Source organism: Equus asinus, chromosome 1, assembly GCF_041296235.1.
Source record: "Equus asinus isolate D_3611 breed Donkey chromosome 1, EquAss-T2T_v2, whole genome shotgun sequence".
NCBI classification, from domain to species: domain Eukaryota; kingdom Metazoa; phylum Chordata; class Mammalia; order Perissodactyla; family Equidae; genus Equus; species Equus asinus.
The window spans coordinates 117,332,155-117,349,980 of record NC_091790.1 but is presented as its reverse complement, the minus strand read 5'-3'; the positions used below and the strand labels follow the sequence as shown (position 1 = coordinate 117,349,980).

Sequence of the window (17,826 nt, the reverse complement as noted above, 5' to 3'; positions counted from 1 at the left end):
TGGGCCTGCGTGAATCTTGCCTTTATGGAGTTTATAATATAGCCAAGGCAGGAAAGGGTTGAAGGTAAATAAAGCACTGGCATACCAAGATCAGCAATCCAGACACCTAAAGATAGGCTCTCAGATGTCTTCTTGATCGCAGGACAGGCATGGGAAACTGTTGAATGCTAAACAAGTTGCTATATGACAAAGAGAAATAGGGCAAATAGTCCTCTCTCATGTGGGAAGAAGAAAGGTTTCTGGGAGACAGTGGACTGAGCTGGAATCGATATTAATAGCTGGGAAGGACAGGAGCAGATGAGCTCCTCTGGTGTGGAACGATTACGGTTGACAGGGCTCAGTTTGAGCAATGTGTTTCACTGGTCACAAAGCTAAGAGACAGACCTGTAAAGGATGACAAGTTCTGTGTACAGGAACTGCCATCATCACCAACTGAGTGGTCAGGATGTTTAACTGGTGACCTCGGAATCACTAATTGAGCGTTAATCTTTCAATCCACCATGTTTTCTTCTAGAAATGACTCTTTGGTAAGTTTCTTTTTTTCTTTTCTTTTTTTTTTTTTTGCCACAAACCAGAGCAGCTTTGACTTTTACATCAGAAGACAAGTCTACTTAAGTAGCTGATCTGGCTTTCCAGGGGACAAAATCACTGATTCCACAATTAGAGAGATGGCTTAAAACGTCAAGAACCATGGTGAAATAATACCTTTCGCTAAATGGACAGTGAGGGGTGAGCGAGTGAGATTGGACCCTTTGCTGAGAGTAGATTTAATTAGCAGGGGTCAGGGAATTTCGCAAAGATGCAGAGTTCCTTAAGATGCAAAGAAAAGTATCCTGAAGAGGAGGAAAAATCTGCCTTAAGATGGTCTGGTGATGTCAGTGACAATCTTTTCCTTCACAATTTTGCCTGCAGCTGGTTCTGCCAAGACTAAAGAGATGATGACATCTGTATGGCATATTCAAGTACTGTAGCATTTTATTTTACACCTTGGTAAAAATAAAGAAATTTGGGGAAAAAAGTGAGGGAGGAACTAAATTGTGTGTTTGTTTTTTCTAAAATGCGTATTGCTCCACATTAAGTGCAAACAAATTCTCATTAACTGAAATCCATTCTGAATTTTATTACTAATTCTCATCTGTTGAAAAAAAAATGTGCTTTCAGATCCAATAGTTGGAGTTCCAATAGTTCTTAAGTAGTCTAAATTATTTGTGCTCTTAATAACAGAGATCTGTAAGGTTTAATACACGTTTACTTGAATTAAAAAAATTCAATACCTGTGTTTTGGGGTGTGTGTTAGTTTATATGTATATTTAAATTTCTGTCAGTAAGAAATATTTCTAAACTACTACTCTATATCATGAACTGTGTCATGTGTGAGCTGTTTTTGGAATGTTTGCAAACACATTAAAACAAAATGTTTTAATATGGGAAAAATGAATACCTTGAAACTGACTCTAGTCTGAAACATTATACGTGTAGCTTGTAAACATGATTATTCATACAGTAATATTTTCCACTTTGATCTGAATCAGCTGCAACGGTCTTGATAGGCTCAGTGCTGGAAAACTGGGCAGATGCCAATTCAAAGTACTTTGTTATTTAGCAAAAGCATTCAGTTCTTCAACAGCATCTAGGCTCAGGATCCCATGGTGTTCTATCACCAAATATTATTTTTAATTATCTATTCCAAAAGATAATTCAATTAACGATTCTTTCACTTATATTGAAAGCCAAGAATTTGAAACCAATGACTTGGACACATTTGTTTTTCAGGCTCTTTTGTTTTTTGGTGATTTAGTTTCTTACATCATTTGCTTTCTCAATTTCTATAAAGCAGTTCAAAAAAGTTTTACTGAGAGTTTGTTTGTTGCTAAGATTCATCCAGTTATGGCACATTGTTATAGTTCATTTATTTTGACTACTGGAGTATATGCCAATGTGAATAACACATGGTTTATTCATCCAGTCTGCCATGGTGGGTGTTTGGACCATTTCCAGTGTTTTGCTGTTATGATATTTTCACCCCAGTCTTTGGCAGTTCATGTGAAAGAGTCTCTCTTGGGCGCATACCTAGGAGTAAAATTCTGAAGCATAGGGCATATGAATGTTCAAATTTAGAAGGAAATAGGCAATTCCAACTTTCTGGGATGGCTTCACCCAGTTAAACCTCTACTTTCCAAGATCACCAAATCACTGTTAATCGAGTCTATTATTCTTTTCACTTATAGACACTTTGATTAAGATAAGATTCTCAGAATTGATTGGGAACACTGAAACACTGTTTCAAACCTTTAATAATGCAATTTTTCTGGTGAAATATTTTTATATTTTCTGTGCTTTAAACTTTTTGTTTGCTTGTTTTGCCAAATTTAAGAGTCTCCTGATTTAGCTCATTTTATGAACTTGTCTGACATTGTATTTTTAAAAGTAATGCTTCTTCTCACTGGCATACCAGTTAGTTATATTGGAGATTTTGTATGAGAAAAAGAATCACTATTTTTTCCACTCAAATGTACCTGTTAATATGCGTTTGAGAAATATCAAAAAGGAGAGAGAGAAATATGTTCCAGACTGTATCGTGTAAAATAAATGATTAAAAACAGTCAAATAAAATTAAAGTGGTGTGAATTTAATATAATTAATTTAAGTTGGGTGAATTTTTATGCCATATCTCATTACTTATAATAATTTAATGTAATGAAAAGTAAAAATTATAGATTAGGAAACAAAGGGCATAACAACCATATACATTCTTTCTGAAAGTAAGTTTATGCCTGTGTTCAACTCTGACATTCAGCATCTGAGAAAAATTAAATAAGAATAAGTCCATTATTGTAAGTAGACATCATGATCAAAATTTTTCTGTGCATTTAATGCAGAAAACAAAATACGCCACTTTTTGAAAAAAATCAGTCCAACATTAACATTATAAGTTTATTTGTTGAGAGGAAGTAGAATATATTTTAACATGTAATAATTAAAGTGAAGTGAAATGATGATTTCCTATAATTAATAAACATTTCAAGATAGCATTCGATAAGATTTAACTCCATTAATGAATAAAGCATATCACTAACCATATATTAACTATATATGCAGACTCTAGCTGTGTATTTTTTCAAGAGCAATGCATTCTTTGAAAATAGAGGTTTGCAGAGATGAGACCATTAAATGAAAATTGTCATCAATCCTCCCACCAGTAATCTACCATATATTTGATTTAAGAACAGTCTAAAAGGACAGAAAGGCACTATTTTTTATTCCCTGCTTCTTTCTTAACAGAAATATGCACAAAACAGGGAAAAACAAAAGCTTCCACAGTGGGATTAAGGTGCCTTTATGAAGACATTCATGACAACAATGGTAATTTGCAACATCTGATGGGATAAATGTGTGGGATTTTTTTTTTTTTTTTTGGTAAATAGGTATTAAATTAAGAAGAGGAATTTAAGGAAGGCAAAAATATCCTATGCCACGCTTGGAAAAGTAATTATAGTAGATGAGCAGGTATAAACTGACTCCATTTAAAACCATCTGCTCTCATGTTCTTCAAAATAACCCCAATTTGAAGACCACTCTTCAATGATACCACTGGGAGGAAAAATCATCTAACTTCTTTTTATCAAAAGTGAAATAGACATTCAATACTCCCAGTCAAGCCTGAATCAAGTCTTTATATAAATATTAAAAAGGCAAAATTTGGAAAACCAAAGTAGAATTCAACTGGAACGGGGACAGTGTCACTCACTAGATCGTGTCTTCTCTCCAGAGTGATCTGAAGCTCCTCTTTGATTTCCCGTGAAAGTCTGTCCCACCTACTGTCCCACATCCCGCCCAGTGTTTCTTTCTTTCTTTTTCTTCTCCTTTTATTTATTTATCGTTTTTGCAGACAAAACTGTCCAAATCTAGACGACAAATTCTGCAATCACCCTACTGTTACCCCAACCCCCTCCAGTTCATATGACTTTTTGAGGAAGTGTAGTTTAAGGTCACACAATAGTTACGTAGAAATGCCCAGAGCCACACAGTCCTAATGTAAGGGGAGGATGTTCTCACACCTTTTTCAATGGGGAAAAAGGAGGGAAAATTTCATAGAACTAGATATCGAATTTGCAAAATTAAATCTGTTGATTAGCTTCATAGAAAGTTGAGCTGTGTATCAACTTCTTACACTGATGCTCCTAGATGGAGTAAGATACAGTGAAAATGTCTAAGCTTTTTTGTATCAGTTTAACATAGAGTATATGAATGAATTATATTTATTTTCATTCAATTTCACTGTACAATCATTTGTTAAGTCTTTACAGGTGCTCCACTGCCTGTCTTCAAGGAGTTCTACATTAAGTAGGAGAGACCAACAAGCAAAGAAATGCAACATAGCCAGTAGGTGCTGCAAAGACGTGAAGTGGGAAAACAAAAGGAAAACTTCCTGCATATCAAAATATATTACGAAAACTTTTTGATGCTTCTTGGCTTTAGAGGAGTAAATAGACTCTGTATTTTTAGTTCATGAACTGACTTCCTTAATTCTCACAAAGAGAAGACACCAGTGCCCATTCCCCACCCCCAAAGTTTGAATCTTAAAGCTAAACGTAAATGGCATCTAGTTTTGATCTTTTATAAACTATTTGTGCAGAAAAGTTTGCTTCTTGATGCAAAGCCACGGGCAACTGCAGTTCACCACGACTGCTCTCCCTGCCGCCTGGGTTCTTTGAATGAGGCATTGTGTGAAATTCCAACCTCATTAAATCTGCTGTTAGCTGTGCTCTGTGCAGCCACTGCAAATCTGCTCTGGGTCAGCCCTCCTGCTTGTGAAACCATTTAAGGCAAACAAGATGCCTGAACCATGAGGTGTAACATAATACCAAAGTCAGGCAGCCACATTCTTTACTACTTAAGTAAATTTCTACATTCTTTGCTGATCAAACTAAATTCTTTTTCCGTTTTTATTTGGTAGAGTCATTCAGACAAAATGTTGCTTTCTCCAAATATTAAATAACACCATATAGTACAGGAAGAAAGAAACTTACTTCACTTCACAATAGCCTACAAAGGGATAAAAGTCAGAGTTTACATTTCCCCTGGCACAGTGCACTGCTTTAATGCTGGAACAGAAGTTGCCTGATGACACTGCTCGGACAAATTAAGCACAATATTTTCTTTTCCGCCTTAGAGTTTCAGAGCAGAAGAATCACCCCAGGATAATTATATTCTGCTCTAAAGCAACCCAAGAAGTCATTAAGAGTCTGTACACGTGTGCACACACGTGTTTACGTCCGCCCCTGCACAAGTGAGTGCACGTGTTAGATAGGTAGATGGCAAATACGTCTTCTAGAATTGAGACAATATTCTTATTTCACATGATTTGAGAGTTCTTATATGGCAGCAGTCACTGCTTTTTTCTCCCTACCTGGGTGACAGTCTCGAATCAATCAGTGACCTAGATGGGAAGATTTTATAGCCCATAACCCAAGCCTTCACTCATCCCACTTGTGTTGTGACCGAACTGTTTTTTACCTCCAAAAATAGACTCTGCTACTGAAGGAATGAGATTTTCCAAGCAGAGACAACAATATTGTCATTTTGCAGCTGACCTGCATATTTTTCACAGTATTTATAATATAACTTCAGTTGTTCACAATGCTTCAAATATGTACACATTTTAAGTTTAAAAAGTGGTATATCTGACCCATATTAATAGTTCACATGAAAGTAAAGCAAGAATTCTCAGAAAATACTTTTTTAAGTTCCTTAAAGCATATGGGTTTTTAAAAAGCCAATATTGGCAATATTTAGGATGTTTTCATAGAATAACTGGAATAACAGTGATGTATGTCTTTGCTTATCTAGAGTATCACATAAAAGCTGTGGCAAATTAGAAGGCGACAAAGGAAGACAGGAACGAATAAATACAACATGTCCAAACACATCCATCTTAATACACTATAAACCAGGTCATTATACAATATATAAGATATTTTAATGTGCAAAAACAGGGGAAATATGATTAGAAAATTAATAAAAATTGAAATGATATTTAATTTTATGCATATTCAGAATGAGGAAAAAATTTCCACACATTTTTACCTCTAGCAAGTTCTTACTTTGTGTTCTTTATTTTTATATGGTAAAATGTAAATTTTAGAAAATTTGACATTTTAAATAATAATAGAAAACTAATAAATGTTACATAACAAAATTTAAATTTAATAAATCTCAATTAGGTTTTCTGAGTGATAAATTTATCTTCCTCCAACTTAGAATGGATGAGTTGGGACAGATATTAATGAATTGCAGATAATCGTAGAAGAAGGGAAAAATGTAACATAAATACTGTTACGAACAGATATAAATTACTGGGAAGACGTTGTGCAAAATATTTTGGGGGAACATTGAATGAGATCTAGACGGCATTGTTTGAATTATATGATGAGTTTTTCTACCTTCAAAATATATCTATGCATTAAGAAATTTTAAGGAATTGTATTCTCTCTTTTTGTCTTTTCATGGAAATCTAAAGAGTAGCCAGCCAAAGTTTTGTTTAAAAAAAGTCAAAGGGAAAATATTTGTATGGTTTTTATTACTCTTCTCTTACAATTGAAACCAGATAGACCAATCATACGCACAGAAACAGTGCTCAGCAAACCTTCATTTAACGTCTATTCCATATACGGCACCATTCCAGGTGCAAGAGATGACGGATTATTAAAACTCTGTCATTGGCTGCCAGTAGCTAGTGATCCAGTTTGAGATTTTTAAAAACAAATCAGTAATTGTCATTCAAACAACTGAAGAATAGAGTTCCACTGGAAATAATGGTTGTAAAGAAGATAAAGTGATCAATTTTATGCAGCAGAAACAGAAAATAACCTCTAAAGGAGGTTCCTGAGAAAATGAAATTATAAACACTTAAGAAATGGCCATATGGAGATGTCAAGACTTGGAATTTAAGGTAAGTAGGGATGCGGAATAGGTAATTGTTTTATTCCACTTTTTTCCCAATTTCAAACCCATAAATATCAACTACCAACTTCTTAATGCCTCAGGTGACAAGATGCAAAGATGCAATTCTAACTCCTAGAACATAATAGAAAATAGCTTTAAAATAAATCACAAATTGTAGGTATCTTTGAAAGATTTGTTAAACATGATCCATTGGTAATAGTTGCAGTTCACTTGTGGAACAGATGACATTACAGAAAAATAAGTGCATATATGGTAGACTGATAGATGGATGGATAGATTGATATACACATACATACAGGAAACACGGAAAGATAGTTTACATTGCAGCTCTCAGCTCATAAGTTTTAAGCAGCCTCTGCAGGGTTCACATAAAAGCCACAGTGACCACATTCTGTAAACAAAGAGCACTAATAAAGGGTTTGGCTGTAGCTTAAAGGTTCTCCTGCCTTTGAGTAATTTTCCTATGCCATATACTTAGCCCTAGTTATGACCTAATTATGCATAATTCTTTTGGAATAGGATCATTACAACTATGCTTATTACAAGCTCAGCAACCATTTAAAGAGGTTCAGCAAAGACATACACGTGGTTAAGAAGGGACATGGAGTCTGCATCCAATTTGATAACCACAGAAAAAAAGTCAGAATGAAAATATCTTTTGAAAACAATATTTTGGTTTACCCCAGGCTGAACCAAGATTGACACAAACACTGCATTTTTCAGATATTTAAAGACAAACAAATAGTTGACATTTAAGGCATGATGCCCAGAAATTATATGAGCTAATTCAATACAGGAATCATTCAAGGGAGAGTCACAGCCCCATCCTTAGGGATCCTTAGCCTCATCAAATATATCTCAGGAGATGAAAGGATTTTCAAGGGACAAAGAGCCTCCCCTACAAGGGTCTGGAGGACTACTTGGCAACCTGACAATGAAAGAATCCTAGTTTGAGAGTTTGAAACATCTTTGAAAAGTAAGCACATGTTGATTTAATAATAACTTGATGATTGTCTATTCTAGCATCTTGGTTAGTTATCTGATAGTATGACTAAGTCAACATTTTAGATAAATAAGCTGAATGGAGGGGAAAACTATTGAACAACTACCGTATATACAACTATAGTCCTACTCAGCCATTCTACAAGTGTATGCAGTTGGACATTAGTGTGACACCCCATGAAAAATTATAAGTTTAGTGATTCACCTCATCACTAAGGATAAATGAATGAATGAATGACGCTTTCATCATTCATTTCATTGTACAGATAAGACTCTCATATACAAGTGTCTAATCTGTCACCCAACAATATTAAGTTCTATCAATGCAAACCCATTGGCACTATATAAGGAAAAATATACATGTTTTATCTATATTATGCTAGTTATTTTCATGTTTACTCTATTTCCACTTCTGATTAAATTCTTAAAGTTGTCATGAATGGTAGAGGTTAATATTGACAGCTAAAGATTATAAGATAAGACTGAAGACACCACAGTATTTGAGAAATCTACACGCCTGATTCCCTAGAATCATGAATGTGTATATAAAAATGTTATAAAAGAAAAATAAATATGTATTATAATTAAGAGTGAAACTGAGCACTAGGATAGTTTGCTACATTATTAGATTCAAAAGACTTTTTGCTTGGAATCCATTGCTCAGTAGTTTTAAAAATTTTTTGGCAGAGTAATCTTCTTTTCTATAAAAACACAGCATAAATTTAAAATAAATATTTTATCAGGTATGTTTATTCTACGTGATCAAATTATAATGATTTCATTTTCTAAGTCAACTACTTTCAGTCGAAGATGTGACAGAACGTTTGAATTTGTGTCCTCCTCTTCCACAAACCCACTAAAACGTCAGAAAGAAAATTTTCTAAAGGATTAAAGAATTGGGGAGGAGATGCTAAGTAGAAAATTTGAAAGTAGAGAATGTCAAGTAAAAAGACAAATTATAACTGATTTATCAGGCCTATGCAAGCATTGTCAAAACTGGAGAAATCAAGAGTAACTTAGTTTGAGCCATAAAACCTTCAAAATGTGAAGGAATTGGCAATACCAGTTACTGCTGAATGTAAGAATACAGTTAAGGCTCAAACATGATCTGATTGAAAGACTGTGCAAAGAGTTTTATGAATTGGTTTCTAGAGCTGTCATAACAAAACGCCACAAACTGATTGGCTTAAACAGCATTTTATTGTCTCATAGTTCTGGAGGCTACAAGTCTGAGGTTAAGGTATAGGCAGAGTAAGCTTCCCTTCATCTGTGAGGGAGAGTCTGTTCCATTCTTCTCTCTTAGTTTCTGGTGATTTGCTAGCAATCTTAAGAGTTCCTTGACTTGTAGATGTATCGCCCTGATCTCCTTGGATTTACGTGACATCCTCTTTGTGTGCATGCCTGTCTCTAAATTTCCCCCTTTTATAAGGACACCATTAATATTGGATTAGGAGCCCACCCTAATGATGTCATTTTAACTTCATTGTCTCTGTAAAGACCCTATCTCCAAATAGGGTCATATTCTGAGGTACTGGGGGTTTGGATTTCAACACATGAATTTTGTGGGAACACAGTTCAGCCCACAATATTATGGATTCCATATTTCCTCTTCCCCTCCATGCAGCTGGGATATTGTCTCTCCCACTTCAGCAAAGGAGAGAAGTCTTATATTCTGGATAATATCACAATTCATCAACTAGTAAGGTGTCTGACTAGCCGTCCTTTGAGCTGTGTGTACCAGTGTTCGTTCTATATGTTGTCACATGACTAGATAACTTATTTAAAAGGGACTTTCTTTTTTTGAGTGGGAGGTGCTATAATAGCCATAAACCTGACTCAGACGTGTAAATTGCAATGATATCTTGCATTGCAATCTTAGAATAATTTTTAGTGAGGGATGACAAGAAATTTTATTAATCAGCACCACAAGTTAATGTTTTGATTGATACAAATTATTAAAATTTGTCATGCAACACATCTGTGTGTCAATTATGTGTTATTTCAGCTTTTAAGAGAGTTAAAAATAAATATCCAAAGTGAAATTCAAAGGAAACCACTAAAACAGCATCTCACTAAAACCATAGGAATCTACTAACCCCTGATCTACATAAATTTAGAACCATTTGTTTGTTTCAATTGAGATTTCTTATCAATGCCTAAGAAATTTATTCACAAAAGCTTCTTTTGGTTTGCAGATCCATTTGAGAATCTTATGAAACCTGTGGTCCATCTCTCCAGGAAAATGTAAGTATGCACAGGCACTCAAGTTTTGCATACAGTTTTCATTAAGCTGACAGACAGAAATAATTGAATTCCCTAAAGTTCTTGAATGGAAGTAAAGCTGAGTTTGGACCAATACTCTACCACTTAAAAACTGTATGATAACTTAAGATTTAGATTTCAGTTTTGCATATTTATAAAATTAGAAAGATAATTATGCATACACTATAAGTTTTTGGGATAATTAAATGATGCAATGTATGTCAAGTTTTGGGAACATAATATTTTCTGTCTCTATATTTCTTCCTCGCGCACCTAGAATTAGGATTTCTTTTATTCTTAACGTTGTAACCAACTCACCATTTTACTTAGGTTCTGTTTTTATTATTCATTATTTGATATCATCCTTGGGTTGAGAATTTTTATAAGTATTTCCAGTGATGTGCCACCCTAAATTTGATGGTGAGTTCAAATATAAAAATAATTAAAATAATATGACCCTATCCTTTAATATCTTGGTAATCAAGCTTTGTACTTAGAATGTTTGTGTAAATGAGGATTTTTCTGGAAAGCTTTAAAAATGAAGATTTCAGTTGCGAAGATCTGGAGTCTCTGTATCCTGGATAGGAATCTATATGGTTCCCTCTGGAAACATTGGATCTCTCTCTTTTCTCTATGTGTGAATCACTTCTGCAGCATTTTTATCAGGAGTTCATTCAGCTTTTCTATTTATTCAGATGGAAAATTCTCTCTCCTGCAGCAGACCATCCCCTACGAATACAAATCTGAGCAAATTCACAAAGACCAAGAGATTTAGGGGGTGAAGAAGTATAGCATAATGGAGAAGCTTGGATGTTAGAATTGTGCAAATTTAAGATTAAATCAATAACTAATCTCAAGGTTGTTTATGAAGATTAGACGAGATGGTGAAGCTAAAGTATCTATCAAAGAAAACGCCTTTATATAGTTGGCTGTCAATAAATTTCCCTTCCATTAAACCCATTTCCCCATTTAAATCACTCAAAAATGTAAGGCAGTTTTCATGTCTACAACAATTACTGTGATAAATATATTTAATATTTCCCTCAACATTCCTTATAAGATAATCCAAATACATATTATTAGGTGTGTCATACTCAATTCTTCTTCAACATTCCTCATTTATAGGATACCCCATCTTTCGTAACATAGATTACCTCTTTCAAATATGGCCCTGGTTATCACTGCATTTCTTAAACAATAGTTCACTAGACTAAAAAGAAATATTGTAGATGAGCACTGATCAGTGTAAAGTCTAGAAGTTAAATTGCTATTAGTAATTAGTAATTAGCTATTTGGAAATTTTCAGGTGGCAAAATCATGTTTTTGATTTCCATTGAGTTTATTGTCAACTAGAAACTGTTAGGCCTTCTTAGAAACTCACTGATCAATCGTATTCAGAAAAATCAATATGTTTCACATAAATACAACCTCTAAAAAACATTTATAGAATTTTATATGATACGTGTTTTCTTGTAGGAATAACAAATTTGTACTCATCAGATCCTCTCCAACTCAGTCTTACTTCAGAAAGAATATGCTTTTATAAAATGACTCCTGAGTGATAGTGATTCCATCTGTGTCCATGAAGTAGAGTGAAGGGAACTCATTTTGTAGGCGATACCAACAAAGCAATAAAAATGCTTTGATTTAAGACTATTGAAAGACTTCAATAGAACTAGTGCCTGAAAATCTTCATTCAATATCTTCTAATACTAATTTTCTATCCTAAAGTTTGAGAATATATGCCTGTGTACGAAATGACTTTTGAGAGAAATGTATGTAAATTTGAGTCAACAGAGTGAGAAATAGTGTATTATAAATTGACCAATAGCTTTTACCATAAAAACAACTGGATAAAAAATATAAATTTCAAAGAATAAAACACCTACATTACTGTGTTATACCAAAAAGAATTAAAGTTCAACCAAAATTTGGATAATCTTTTGGAAATTGAATTATAACCTTTTCATGATATATGCACCTTCATGATGTCATTAGATATGTCTGCTCAGGAGAACCTAGCAAGCTTATTCATGTCCCTATGTCTTGATAAGACTGATTGATATATAAATGGGCCAGAGGAGGTTTTGCTACTGTTTTTAACAGTGGGAAGAAAGTCCACGAAAGAACATGAAAACTTTCTTAAATTGGAATCTGTCCAATTTGAATCAAGAGGAACTTACACAATATTTGACATACTATGTGAATGTTTCCTACCCCAACTTCTTTCAAATGGAAGCAAGTGAATCAATGTTCACATCTTTAAATGACACCAACACCTGTTCTTATGGGTTGAATTGCACCCCTCAAAAGAGAGATGTTGAAGTCCTAACCCTCAGTACCTCAAAATGTGATCTTATGTGGAAGTAGGGTCTTTACAGAGCTAATCAAGTTAAAGTAAGGTCGTTAAGGAGGGCCCTAATCCAATGTAACTGTCATCCTTATAGAAAGGGGAAGTTTGGACACAGAGACAGACGTACACAGAGGGAAGCCATGTGGCGACACATCGGGAGGATGCCCTGTGAAGATGGAGGAAGAGTTTAGACTACGCAACTGTAAACAAGGAATGCTAAGAGTTGCCCACCGCCACCAGAAGCCAGGAAGAGGCAAGGAAAATTCCACCTGGGTCTCAGAGGGAGCATGGCTCTGCTCTATAGATTTCAGACTTCTCTAGCATCCAGAACTGTGAGACAGTAAATCCTCTGTCGTTTGAAGCCATCTGCTTTGCGGTACTTTGTTTCAGCAGACTTGGGAAATGAATACACTTATGTTATAAAGTAACGTTTAGCAATTAATAAAGTTATAGCATATCTTCCAGCTGTAAAATTGAACAATATAATTAATTCTATCAATAACAGAAACAGAAATTAGCCACTGGAAAAATACATTGATAATTAATTGTAGTGTGTAACTTTTTTGCAATAGGAGAGTACTAATGAATATAGATCATCTGAGAGCATTTTTAATAAAAATATATTTTATTCAGTCAATAATACATATCCATGTGTCGTTAAACCTATTCATTTTATTTGGTAGAGTAAATATCACTTTATTGCAAATCAGAATCTGAATTAATATTAACCAGTACTCTTTTGGAGAGAAAGCCACAAGATCATGCTTAAACAGGATTTGTGTTGCTATGGTTTGTACAATTCTTAACCAAATTTTTTGCATTAAAGATTCTTAATGCTGTGTTAAAAGGGTGTTCAGATCATTTACGAAAGAAAAGAAAGATCCCTTTCAAGAATTCTTTGATGTAGATAATATTGTACTCCCCATGTGTTTTGTAGAAAATTGTTTGCATGCATCTAATACTTCCTAACTAATTTGCACTCTTTAGCGTGACCCTGAGGCTGTGATGAAAGCTGCATATTTCGGTTGTCAAATATATTGGCCCTTTTTAATCTATCATTTTAAAATAGCGTACTTTCAACCTTAGAACTCTATGATTTATTCTCACTCATATTTACAAGCAATCAATGGCATTTGAACATTGTAACAAAGTTTCATTACAACGGTAGCAGGGAATGGAAGAGGAGGCCAGGGAGGCATTTCAGGCGAAGTGTATCCACTCCCAGCTTGCCAGGCTCGCCTCAGCGCTCGCGCGTGTGAGCACAATGACAATAAGAAGAGACTGGTGTTAAGGTTCATTGTTCGTTCTTCTCTGAGATCATCTTAGTGCTGAAGCTCCATTTATTACCTAACTGTTGTTCACTTCAGCGTAGCACTTACTTACACAAACATACTGCATGGGTTTTTATGTTTCTTTGAAGTTGTTTCCATAAAAGCAAAAAGACAAATCTCCAACTGTACAATGAAGAAAATGATGATAATAGTTAACATTTATCTAGTCTTTACTGTGTACCAGGCACTGTTCTAAGCTCCGCACATGTACTAAATCAATTAATCTTCTTAATAACCCTGAGAGCGTACCAAACACAGAGCAGGACCCAGCCATCTGATCTCTCATTGGTGTGCTTCCTTATCCAAGCATATTTCATACTCATTCATGTGCTGACAGAGCAATTCAGACAAAAACACAGACATGTAGAAAATATATAATTCCTTATCTGCAAGGAAATGTGCAGCTGGAGATATTTTCTACCCTTGCCAAAGAAATGCTGCATCAATGCAGAAACGAAGTGAATGTCTAAATATGATCAAATGCATTGTGTTGCTTTCCACAAAAATGGTGAAGAGCCAAGCACAATGTGTTGGATATCTGGATATCTGACTTTTGACATTGACACTGAGTCTCTCCAGTTGTATGTATGCCTAACAGAAAGTCACCACACTTTCAATGGACCTCTATTTCCCAATTTTACAAATGAGGAGAAAGGTTAAAATTGTTTGATTTCTAAAATGCAATAAATTCATTCATTTAACGTTTATTGTGTACAAACTGTGATAGATGCTTCAGATAAAAATATGGATGTGATACTTTCATGGTGATCATACTGTAATTTTCAGCTGAATATCATAAGTGCTATGATAGAGTAATGTGAGATTACTATGAGAAGCAAAAGGAGAACATTTAACACAGACTAGGTGAATTATGATAGTTGTTCTGATGGAGATGATAATTCGAGTCTTGAAATTACTTAGGGCTTAGCTATGTTATATATAGAAAAATATTTCAGATGAAGGAATCACTGTATTGTGAGGTATAGAGGAAACAGATAGCTAGGTTTATCTGAAGAACACATGTAATCAAGTGTGTTTTACATCTAGGGGATAACCCACAAATAGAGAACACAGAGATCGAGAAAGTTTGCAGGAATGAGATCATAAAGAGCTTGATATGCCATACCAAATAATTATACACATAATTGAATATTTCCCAATATGTATTTTCTAGAAGTAAACTTGAGGAATTGTACATAATATGCTACATTTTAGAGAGAAAATATAAATTAGTATATTCATGGCTTATAAAAATTCTGGAATATATTAAATTTTAACACATTTCCCCAAAGTAATTCTCAACTGTATTTGACCATGAAAATTTTTAGAATAAAATTATATTGCAAAATACCATACATACAAAAATTTTCACAGATTGAAAATGTATACCTTGATGAATTGTGCAGCTCAATAGAGGTGAGAGAGAGACCAGCGTCATCCCAGCAGCTCCCCTCTGCCGTCCCCCACTGATTATCTCTCCAGAGCTCCCAAAGATTACTCTTATTCTAATTTCAAATGTCACACAGTTTTTCCTGTTTTAAAACTTTATATAAATAGAATTTTGTAATCAACTCGTTTGTGGCCAGTTTCCTTTGACTCAGAAATATTTGTCATTTCATTCATGCTGTTGTGGATAGAAATAGTTAATTCATTTTCATTACTGTACAGTATTCATTATATGAATCTACACACTACAATTTATCCATTCAACACTTGCTGCCAGTTTGAAGCTATTATAAATAATTCTAGTATTAATATTTTTGCAAATGCGTTTTGCTACGCTCATATACACAATTCTGTTGGGTGTAAATTTTGGAGCCAAATTGGTGCGTGAAATAGTATGAAATGTTTAAAATTAGTAGATATTACCAGACTATTTTTCCAAATAGTTTTCTAATTTATACTTCCATCAGGAGTATGTTTGAGTTGATATTGCTGTATATCTTAGCCAACAAATGATATTGTCAGTCTTTTTAATTTTTTAACCCTTCTTGAGGTTATTTTGTGGTGTCTCAGTATTTAACTTACATTTCCCCTGACTAATAGGAGGTTGAGCATGATTTCGTAGAATTTGGCCATTTAGATATTTTCTTTGGAAAATGGCTCTTCCTATTTCTTGTTAATTTTGTTATCAGGTTGATGATCTGTTTGGTTGGTAGTTTGATTGTTTTTAGCTCTGTTGATGTTATTGATTTATAGGAGCACTTTAAATATTCTGAAGACTTGCACTTTGTCAAATTACAAATATTATTGCTCACTCTATGACTTAGCATTATACTCTCAATGTTATATTTTTATAACTAGAAATCTCCATGTTAATAGATGGCAAGGTAGGAGTCAAGATATTTTTTAATAGGTATTTCCAATTCACGCATCACTACTTTATTGAAAAGATTAGTTCCTTTCTTCTGTGCCGTACAATTTTGTTGTAAATCAACTGTCTATGGAAGTATTAGTATATTTCTCTATGTTCTATTACTCTATTTTTCCATCTTTATGTAAAGACAACATTGTTTTAATCTCTGTATTAATAACTAAATGCTAAACGTATTAAATTTGCATCTATTTATAATTAAGCTGATAAAAATTAAGGTGAAGGTAATTTCAAAATTGATGGAAAATTTAGAGACAAATTAATTTTATTTCTTAAGGGAAAGTGGAAAGCTACATTTTAGAGAATTATTTGAGTGCGCATATTCTTCTAGGTAAACTACAAAAGATCATTTAACCCCCTAATAGGCCAGAGCATCAAAGTTCCATCACTAATGTAAATCTGAGTTACACAAAGCAACGCATTTTCTATCTGAATGCCTCAGAGAGGTGTCATTTTGAGATAAGACTGCAGGCAGAAGAGCTCTAAAATAACTTTTGATATCCATAAAAATAAGTCTTTCCACTCTGTTCTCTCAAGACCAGCTTGGTTACGTGTGGCTATTTGTATTACACACACACCCTCTGCACAAAACCTTGCTGGAATCTGATACAATATCAGATCCTCAAATTCAAAAATATAGCATATCCCTTCCCTTTTCTTTTATCAATAACATTTTGTAGGTTTATTTGTAGAGGTGTTACACATCTTTTGTTAGATTTATCAAATGTATCTAATGTACTTGATACCATTTTAAATTATATAATTTAAAATATGTCCTTTTTATTAACCTTTGTTGCTGGTTTATAGGGCCATAATTGCTTTTTGATATTGACTTTGTAGGCAGTGATTCTGCTAAATTCATTAACTAATTCTAATGATGTATGTGTTGGTTCTTTTGGATTTTGTATATCAGAATCATATAATTCGTGAAGAAGAAGACTTTGGTGTATTCCTTTCAATCCTCATACATTTTTTCTTTCTGTTGCCTTAAAGAAATAGACGGGGTCTTCCATAAAATATTCCTTCCTCTATTCTTGGTGTTGTACGTTCTGTGGATTTGGGCAAATGTATAATGACACGTGTTCATCATTACAGTATCACACAGGGTACTTTCACCACCCTAAAAATCCTCTGTGCTCCCCCTGCTCATCCCTCTTCTCACCCTTCAACCCTTGGAAGCCACTATTGGGTTTCCATAGTTTTGCCTGTTCCAGAACATCATATAGTTGGAATCACATGGTATGTACCCTTTTCAGACAGGCTTCTTTCACTTAGTAATGTGCATTTCAGTTTCCTCCATGTCTTTTCATGGCTTGCTCACTTATTTCCTTTCAGCTGAATAACATTCCATTGTCCATATGTACCACAGTGTAATTAGCTATTTAAAAAAAAAATCTCTGTAATCATTTGCAACAATAGATTTTTGTTCATTGTTCAATAGTTTGCATTGCTAAATTTATTTTAAATAACATTATTTTATGCCATTATTGCATCCTAAAATGACTAATAATGGTAATTTTAAAAAGTGACTATAACCT

The 17,826-nt window shown here is 34.1% G+C and overlaps 1 long non-coding RNA gene across 2 annotated transcripts; it reads left to right on the top strand.

Annotated features, from left to right (window-relative positions):
* The first annotated feature begins 321 nt into the window (after positions 1 to 321).
* LOC139044902 (uncharacterized) lies at positions 322 to 17,305 on the top strand. 2 transcript variants are annotated; one of them, XR_011502378.1, is made up of 5 exons: positions 322 to 527; positions 3,283 to 3,363; positions 4,299 to 4,383; positions 10,164 to 10,212; positions 12,678 to 17,305. It is a non-coding gene; the product is annotated as an uncharacterized lncRNA (long non-coding RNA). The 2 variants fall into 2 exon arrangements; XR_011502377.1 differs by having other exon boundaries at positions 4,299 to 6,952.
* The last annotated feature ends 521 nt before the right edge of the window (positions 17,306 to 17,826 follow it).